The sequence below is a fragment of the Dendropsophus ebraccatus genome, chromosome 13 (genome assembly GCF_027789765.1).
Source record: "Dendropsophus ebraccatus isolate aDenEbr1 chromosome 13, aDenEbr1.pat, whole genome shotgun sequence".
Lineage (NCBI taxonomy): Eukaryota > Metazoa > Chordata > Amphibia > Anura > Hylidae > Dendropsophus > Dendropsophus ebraccatus.
The window spans coordinates 19,101,322-19,111,380 of record NC_091466.1 but is presented as its reverse complement, the minus strand read 5'-3'; the positions used below and the strand labels follow the sequence as shown (position 1 = coordinate 19,111,380).

Genomic DNA, 10,059 nt, shown 5'->3' with positions numbered 1-10,059 from the left:
AGTGGTGAGGCCTATATACGGACACTATAGAGGTTATATAGATGTGGAGTAGTGGTGAGGCCTATATACAGCCACTATTAGAGGTTATATAGATGTGGAGTAGTGGTGAGGCCTATATACGGGCACTATAGAGGTTATAAAGATGTGGAGTAGTGGTGAGGCCTATATACGGGCACTATAGAGGTTATATAGATGTGGAGTAGTGGTGAGGCCTATATACGGGCACTATAGAGGTTATATAGATGTGGAGTAGTGGTGAGGCCTATATACAGGCACTATTAGAGGTTATAGGGATGTGGAGTAGTGGTGAGGCCTATATACAGGCACTATAGAGGTTATATACCGTAGGTGAGGAGCGGTTTCGGTTTGTTATTATAGTCACACATGATGTTTCTCAGCTCTTAGCAGCGCCCCCGTGTGGCCCCCGTCATACACTACACTGCCCCTCTCTCCCTCCCTCAGCCCCCGCACACGTGACCACCCTTCTCCGGAGCTGTCAGTGACAGCCGCACCGGGTGACAGATCAGCTGTTGCCGGCAGCTCCTCCTCCCCGCCAGGACTGAGTATGCGCCGCCGCCCGTCACCAGGGAGGGAGCAGACGGAGGCCGCCGCCGGGGACAGGTGAGGCGCGGCGGAGGGGCACGGGCTGGGCACGATGGAGGGGCACGGGCTGGGCACGGCGGGGCTCCGGGCGGGCACCTCCTGTATACCGGGTACTGCCCCCCGCACTGTATCCCAGCACCGGGAAGCCCGGGCACAGTTGCCTGACCACACAGACAATGGCAGCACTGCCTGCACGGGGGGGGGCATTCCAGCACGGCGGCACAGCCTGGGGGGGGCGCTGCGGGGTCACATGATCGCTGCATTCCTGGGGGGCGCTGTGGGGGTCACATGACCTCTGCATTCCTGGGGGGCGCTGCAGGGTCACATGAGCGCTGCATTCTTGGTGGGGCGCTGTGGGGTCACATGATCGCTGCATTCCTGGGGGGCGCTGCAGGGTCACATGACCGCTGCATTCCTGGGGGGGGCGCTGCAGGGTCACATGAGCGCTGCATTCTTGGTGGGGCGCTGTGGGGTCACATGACCGCTGCATTCCTGGGGGGGGGGGGGGCGCTGTGGGGTCACATGACCGCTGCATTCCTGGGGGGCGCTGATAGGAGCCTCCCTGCAAATCAGGAAATCAGGCTGAACTCTGGTCATGTGACTGCTGGGGTGGAGGAGGGGGGAGGGCTGTGTTATTACTGGGTCATGTGATGAGGGAGCCCTGTCACCTGTATAATGTAGTTATATTGTAGTTGCATCCTGGGACTTGTAGTACCACACTGTGTAGCTAGCTCCTGTTACTTGGTGCCAATGGCGGCAGCACACAGCTTTCCCAAAGCTTAGTCCGTCAGGTGTCCAGGAAATATTGGTGAGGTAAGCTGGCAGTGCCCATGGATACCAGCGCCCGTCGTGTATGGTGGCGTCCCGTCTATGGAATAATCTGACTGGTGGGGGTCCATCTCTAATCTTATTACACGTCAGTACACAGAAATAGGGGAGGGGTTATATAATACCTCCAGAATAGCCCCCTCCATAACACACGTATATAGATGGGGATGGCACATCTCAGCGGCCACACTTTTGCAAATATGCCAGACACTTTTTCATTTAAAAGACCCTTTAAATTTTTTGACACCGCTGATTGGAGGAGAGACTGACACGTCTACCCCTCAAAGTGCTAACCATGCCTCCTGAACCTCGTGTACACTTAGGCCTAGTTTACACATATCCGGCGATACAGCGGCGTTTCCCTCCGGTGCAGTAGAAAAGCATCGGTGGGAAACGCGTCTCTGAACTGATCCCATTCTTTTCAATGATACTGTTCGGATGATGTGTTCTCATACATCTGCCGCCAGACTCACTGCACCTCAGAACACTGTTTGCAGCGTCCTGACGTGGGGTCAGCTCCCTCATCTGGCCCCGCATCCACTAATGTCTATGGAGCGCCGGAGGTATGCCGTGTACAGACGCATGCATTATGCATCCTCCGGCCTTTGCCTCCGGTGGTCCTAGAAGAGCTGTCCCTGTCCCTGCCCCCCCCCCCATTAACCCTTGTGACCCTTGGCTCTCCAGCTGTTGCAAAACTACAAATCCCATCATGTCTGGGATATCTAGGTATAATGGGAGTTGTAGTTTTGTAACAGCTGGAGAGCCAAGGTTCCCTACCCCTGCTCTAGGAGATGTCCCCATGTCCTGCTGCCCAGAGTAAAGGGCTCCCGTGTGCTGCTGCCCCCTATATAGATGGCCCCCTGTAATGCTGCTGCCCCCTATATAGATGGCCCCCTGTAATGCTGCTGCCCCCTATATAGATGGCCCCCTGTAATGCTGCTGCCCCCTATATAGATGGCCCCCTGTAATGCTGCTGCCCCCCCATATAGATGGCCCCCTGTAATGCTGCTGCCCCCCTATATAGATGGCCCCCTGTAATGCTGCTGCCCCCTATATAGATGGCCCCCTGTAATGCTGCTGCCCCCTATATAGATGGCCCCCTGTAATGCTGCTGCCCCCTATATAGATGGCCCCCTGTAATGCTGCTGCCCCCTATATAGATGGCCCCCTGTAATGCTGCTGCCCCCTATATAGATGGCCCCCTGTAATGCTGCTGCCCCCTATATAGATGCCCCCCTGTAATGCTGCTGCCCCCTATATAGATGGCCCCCTGTAATGCTGCTGCCTCCTATATAGATGGCCCCCTGTAATGCTGATGGCCCCCTGTAATGCTGCTGCCCCCTATATAGATGGCCCCCTGTAATGCTGCTGCCCCCTATATAGATGGCCCCCTGTAATGCTGCTGCCCCCTATATAGATGCCCCCCTGTAATGCTGCTGCCCCCTATATCGATGCCCCCCTATATACTGTATAGGAAAAAAACTCATAACTAAATAAATAAACGTATGGCAACTGATAATTACTGATGGCAACTGATGGTGTTTAGCTAAAAAAGGATGGAAAACCTGATGACAACTGATGCTTTTTTGCCATTAGTTGTGACATTAGTTGTAGTCGGGTTCCTACAAAAAAACGGAAACAGATGCATCTTATGTATGTAAACTAGGCAATGAGACTCCCCTTCCCCAATACCATAGAGATTTGTTTACTTAGAGGCATCTCTGCGTGGTGGTGGTGGTGGGTGCTGGTTGTCACTGCAGCGATGGACCCCTGGTAAGTGGCAGCTCTTACCCCCCCCCCCCCCCTTGGTGTCAGGAACTGTCCAGATCAGCATCAAATCCCCATAGAAAACCTCTCCTGATCTCTAGACTCTAGACACTTCCTGCAGGACATACAGCAACTGATAAGTACTGGAAGACTTCAGATTAGAAGTAAAGTATGAATTGTTAATTTAAAAAAAAAAACAACATTTTTTGGTAAACAACCCTTTTAAGACTCCATTACCATGTATGTGATGTACATCTGTATAAGTATCTGGCATCATTGATGTCAGTAGAATAGTGAGTCTTGTGCCATCACTGGCCGGGGTTACAGTCTTCCTCATGTGTAATTTCACATTAACGTCCATGCGCCGCCATCTTCTTGCATCATAGTGAAGATGAATTCGGTTTTGGTTCCTCTTTTCCTAGGATATGAATAGGTTTTCGGTAATGTTTTGCATCACTGACCACAGAGCAGATGTGGCCGAGCGCTGTGTAACCGTGTACTCTCTGAGGAGATTTATCAAACATGGTGTGAAGTGAAACTGGCTCAGTTGCCCCTAGCAACCAATCAGATTCCACCTTTCATTCCTCACAGACTCTTTGGAAAATGAAAAATGGAATCTGATTGGTTGCTAGGGGCAACTGGGCCAGTTTCACTTTACCCCATGTCTGATAAATCTCCCTCCTATGTATTTAGACTATGGGCAACAAAGACCCATTTTACTATACAGCTCCCCCATCATATAAATGGGTCTGCTGTGAGTACGCCACAGTATAGGTCAGAATACTTACAGTGTGAACTTAGTCCATGGACTTGTATCACTCCTCATTTCCAGTATAAGGGCCCTATTACACGGGGGGATTCTAGGCTCGATACAGTCCAATATAATAGGCCCAGTGATCAGCTGATACTAGCTCCATCCTTTAACCTCTTAAGGACGGAGCCAATTTTCGTTTTTGCGTTTTCGTTTTTCCCTCCTTGTGCTTAAAAGGCCATAGCACTTGCATTTTTCCACCTAGAGACCCACATGAGCCCTTATTTTTTGCGCCACTAATTGTACTTAGCAATGACAGGCAGAATGTTTTCATAAAGTACACTGCGAAACCAGAAAAAAATTCAATGTGTGGTGAAATTGAAAAAAAAAAAAACACATTTTTTTTATTTAGGGTTATTTTTGTTTTTACGCCTTTCGCCCTGGGGTAAAACTAACATGTTCCTTAAGTTGTTACGATTACAATGATATGTAACATGTATAACTTTTATATTATATGATGTCAAACCATTGTAAACAGATATATGTTCCTTAACCCCTTAAGGACAGAGCCTGAAATGGCCTTAATGACAGAGACAAATTTTATGAATATGACCAGTGTCACTTTAGTCATTAATACCTTCGGGATGCTTTTACCTATCCGGCTGATTCTGAGATTGTTTTCTCGTGACATATTGTACTTTACATTTCTGGTAAATTGGAGTCGATACTCATAACAAATCTTTATGAAAAAAAACCAAATAATGTGAAAAAATGTGAAAAAATGCATTTTTCCAACTTTGAAACTTTTTTGCGTATACAGAAAGTGGTTATACCACATAAATTATATATTAAATAGCATTAGCAACATGTCTACTTTATGTTGGCGGCATTTATTAAACTATCTTTCATTTTTTTTAGACGATAGGAAGCTTAAAACATTAGCAGCAAATTTCCAAATTTTCAGTAAAATTTCAAAATCAGATATTTTTAGGGACCTGTTCAGGTTTAAAGTGTATTTGAGGGGCCTGTATGTTAGAAAGCCCCACAAAGCACCCCATTTCAGAAACTGCACCCCCCAAACTCTGCAAAAGCACATCCAGAAAGTGTTTTAACCCTTTAGGGGAGTCACAGAAATAAAAGCGAAGTGTGTAAGGAATTTGAAAATTTTAATTTTCTGTGCAGAGATTTTATTGTAATCCAATATTTTTCATAATTATAAACCTATTACCAGAGAAATGCACCCCAATAATTATTGCCCCGTTTCTGCAGTTTATAGAAATACCCCATATGTGGCCCTATTGCGCTATTTGACGCAACCACAAGCCTCAGATATAAGGGAGCGCCTAGTGAATTTCAACGCCTCCGTTATATTTGGTCATTTTTGACTGTACCACTTCAGGTTGGCAGAGGCTCTGGGGTGTCAAAACCTAAAAAACACCCCTAAAGGGACACCATTTAGAAAACTACACCCCTCAAGGAATGTAACAAGGGGTGCGGTGAGCATCTGGACCCCACAGGTGCTTCACAGATTTTCCGAACAATATGGCATGAAAAAAGAAAAATTTATTTTTTACACTAAAACGTTGTTCTAGCCTTCAATTTTTCATTTTCTTAAAGGGATAAGAGGCAAAAAAAGACAAAAAATGTGTAGCGCAGTTTCTCCCGAGTACAGAAATACCCCACATGTGGCGATAGAGTGCCAAGGGGGCGCAGGACGAGCCTCCAAAGGGAAGGAGCGCCAATTGGCTTTTGGAAGCTGAATTTCACTGAAAAGGATTTCAAGGGCCATGTTGCATTTACAGAGCCCTCGTGCTGCCAAGACACTGGAAACCCCCCACAAGTGATTCCATTCTGGAAACTACACCCCTCAATGAATCTAACAAGGGGTGCAGTGAGCATATGGACCCCACTGGTGACGGGCACAAATGTGGAACAATGTGACGTGAAAGGGAAAAATTTCATTTTTTCACTTTCATGGCACAAATGTGCCCGTCATCAAGGGGTTCATATCCTCACTGCACCCCTTGTTAGATTCCTTGAGGGGTGCAGTTTCCAGAATGGGGTCACTTGTGGGGGGTTTCCACTGTCCTGGCAGCACGAGGGCTCTGTAAATGCGACATGGCGTTCATCATCCATTCTAGCCAAATCCAACCTCCAAAATCCAAATGGTGCTCCTTCCCTTCGGAGGCTTGCCCTGCGCCCACATGACGCTTTATGTCCACATGTGGGGTATTTACGGACTCGGGGGAAATTGCTCTACATATATTGTGTGTTTTTTTCTCTTTTAACCCCTTGTGAAAATGATAAATTCAAGGCTAAACCAACATTATAGTGTAAAAAATGTAATATTTCATTTTCACGCCACATTGTTCCACATTTGTGCCCGTCACCAGTGGGGTCCATATGCTCACTACACCCCTTGTTACATTCCTTGAGGGGTGTAGTTTCCATAATGGGGTCACTTGTGGGGGGTTTCAACTGTCTTGGCAACACAGAGGCCTTTTGAATGCAACATGGCCCCTCAAAATCCATTCCATCCAAATCCAGCCTTCAAAAACGAAATGGCGCTCCTTCCCTTCGGAGGCTTGCCCTGCGCCCACATGGCGCTTTATGTCCACATGTGGGGTATTTACGGACTCGGGGGAAATTGCGCTACACATTTTGTTTTTTTTCTCCTCTTTTAACCCCTTGTGAAAATGATATATTCAAGGCTAAACCAACATTATAGTGTAAAAAATGTAATATTTCATTTTCACGCCGCATTGTTCCACATTTGTGTCCGTCACCAGTGGGGTCCATATGCTCACTACACCCCTTGTTACATTCCTTGAGGGGTGCAGTTTCCATAATGGGGTCACTTGTGGGGGGTTTCAACTGTCTTGGCAACACAGGGGCCTTTTGAATGCAACATGGCCCCTCGAAATCCAGCCTTCAAAAACCAAATGGCGCTTCTTCCCTTCGGAGGCTTACCCTGCACCCGCATGGCGCTTTATGTCCACATGTGGGGTATTTCCGTACTCAGGGGAAATTGCTCTACACATTAAATGTTTTTTTTTATCTTTTAACCCCTTGTGAAAATGAAAAAACATGACAAGATTAATAATTTAGAGTAAAAATTTTACAAAAATTACACTAAATGTTGGTCTAGCCTTGATTTTTTTCCATTTCCACAAGGGGTTAAAAAAGAAAATGAACACAAAACGTGTAGGGTAGTGTCCCCTGAGTACGAAAATACCCCACATGTGGGCATAATGTGCCATATGGGCACAGGACAAGTCACCAAAGGGACAGAGCGCCATTTAGAGGCTGGAATGGAGGATGGAGGCCATGTCGCAATTACAAAGCTCCTGTGCTGCCAGGACAGTAGAAACCCCCGACAAGTGACCCTATTCTGGAAACTACACCCCATAAGGAATCTAACAAGGGGTGCAGTGAGCATATGGACCCCACTGGTGACGGGCACTTACGTAGAACATGTGCCGAGAAAATAAAAAATACAATTTTTTTCATTTTCACGTCCCAAATGTGGCCGTCACCAGGGGGCCATATCCCCGCTGCCCCCCTTCTTAGATTCCTTATGGGGTGTAGTTTCCAGAATGGGGTCACTTGTGGGGGGTTTCTACTGTCCTGGCCGCACAGAGGCTTTGTAATTGCATCATGGCATCCTCTAATGGGAATGGCGTCCATATCTATTTAGCTGGGGAAAAGGGACAATTCTAATTTATTTGGGGGTATTAGGCCAATTATTAGTTTATAAGGTTGAAAATGACAGGTGTCCATCAAACTCAACCTGTGTTGATCCAGAGGAAGGCAAAAACCCCTCGTGAGGCAGACGACAGTAGCCTCATCACAGGGGAAAAATTCCTTCCTGACTCCATAATGGCGATCAGAATAATCCCCGGACCAACGTGACCCCTGAAATAGGAATAAGGGAGAGAATTTAGATAATGTAGAACCCCAGTGACGTGTGGTGCGCCTTGGAGCGATTCAGTATGCAGAGGCCGGGGTGATCAGGACAGGTGTCACACAGGAAAATGGTGTCCTTCCTGATCCCCCTGTTACACCACACTCTGCACTTCTTCTGGGGTCTCCCTTTCTCCAGTGTGGGGGACGTCACCTGGAAAATGTTGTCCTGGTGCGATACGGGGTCCCTCATATCCAGAAGCGCTGGGTCCGCTCCATGGCTGCTAAATATTAGGGCGCTATTACTACTTCTGATATTTTCGGATCGTGCCGCAAGCTACAGGGCAGCGAGGGACTGGAAGAGGGGGGTGCTGGTATAAAAGTTATCCCCGTACAGGTGGTAACCTTTATCCAGCAGTGGGAAGATCAGTTCCCGGACGATCTTCCCACTTGTTCCAAGGATGGGGGGGAAGGGGGCATCTGGGGGCTGGATTCGGGTGTCCCTTCCTACATACACTGTAAGGGTACGTGCACACTGCGGAATCGCGACAGATAACCCTTTGTGCATTCCACAGCTGGCACCCACCGGCGGACTGATGCAGGCGCACGTCTCCACACGTGTCATAGACTCCATTCTATGCACGGGCGGATTCCGCTCTCCGTCCAACGTGTTCATTCTTTGGATGGACGACGGATTCCGCCCCGTGCATAGAATGGAGTCTATGACACGGGTGGAGACATGCGCCCGCATCAGTCCGCCGGTGGGTGCCAGCTGCGGAATGCACAAAGGGTTATCCTTCGCCATTCCGCAGTTTGCACGTACCCGAAATCTGTAAGTGTACCCTGAGGTACTGTCACAGAGTGTGTAGAATTTCACACCATGCCGTCATCTCTTATTGGGACGGTACTGGCGGAAAAGACGTGTCTGGGGGGCAGCGTACGCTACGCTACTCCCAGACACGTCACTGGATGATGAGGATGAATGGAGGAAAGAAGGATCCCCCCCATTCATCCTCACTGGCTGTTTTGGTGTCGGAGGCAATAATAACGTATCCCTCTGACGCCGAAAACACCCTGGGGGCCATCTTTATACGGGGACTAGTATATGGGGTATGTAGTGGTGTAGTGTCAAACTTTATTCAATGTAGTGTGGTGTAATGTAGTGTTTTTTACGTGTTTTTTTTACAGTAAGTATAAAAAAAAACCTACGCCAACAAAGGAGTTGCTGATAAATGCCGCAATGTGCGGCACTTATAAGCAGACCGTGGCAGTAGAATATATAAAAAAAACACCCTACGCCAAAAAGGAGGAGTTGCTGATTAGCAGCGCACTTTCGTGCGATGCTGATCAACACTCAGCGGCGATAGGGTGCGGAAAATAGAAAAAAAAAAATTTGGGAAAAAAAAATAATTTTTTTTAATATTCTGAATATCCCTGTAGCTGCTGATAAGTGTATTACACATATCAGCCGCTAGGGGGCAGCAGAGCGCAAAATCCGGAAAATGACGAGGCTGGAGCCGAAAATAGCCGAAAGAAGACGACGAGGACCGCCGGAAAGACCCGAAGACCGAACGGAATGACGGAGGACGCCGCGAACCCGGAAGACGCCGATCAGGAGCCCGGGACAGGTGAGTAATGTACAAATACCTGCTCTGGACCCCTCGGCTACCTAGCTGAGGGGTCCAGGGCAGGTATTTACTATTTTGTGGGACTCTGATCGCCGTGCCACCGGCCCGATCGCCGTGAACGGCCGGCCGGCCGTTCACGGCGATCGGGCCGGTGGCACGGCGATCAACATTACTTTTTACAGTAATGGCGGTCGGTGCCGTCCTCGGACAGCACCGACCGCCATTTTTTTCCGGGTCATCGGGTCACCGATGACCCGGAAAGGTTCCGATCGCCGCTATTGGCTGATCTGAATTGATCAGCCTATAGCAGCGATCGTAAGCACGGGGGGTGTTAACCACCCCCCGTGCCGAGAAGCTATGATGGCCTGCTATGATTTATAGCAGGCCATCTTCCCCGACCGCTGTGTGTGAACACGCAGCGATCGGGGAAACATCGGGCGTAAATTTACGCCCTGATGCGCTAAGTACCATGGCGCCAGGGCGTAAGTTTACGCCCGATGTCGTTAAGGGGTTAAAATCGCTCCATTCCCAGGCTTATAGCGCTTTTATCCTTTGGTCTATGGGGCTGTGTCAGGTGTC

General features: G+C 48.5%; 1 protein-coding gene across 1 annotated transcript in view; it reads left to right on the top strand.

Moving 5' to 3' along the window:
* Window positions 1-467: 467 nt before the first annotated feature.
* STX7 (syntaxin 7) overlaps window positions 468-10,059 on the top strand; it is a 30,139-nt gene continuing 20,547 nt past the window's right edge. The window contains exon 1 of the mRNA XM_069950670.1: window positions 468-621. The gene's annotated coding sequence lies outside the window, so the exon portion shown is untranslated. The remainder of the gene's footprint in view (window positions 622-10,059) is intronic.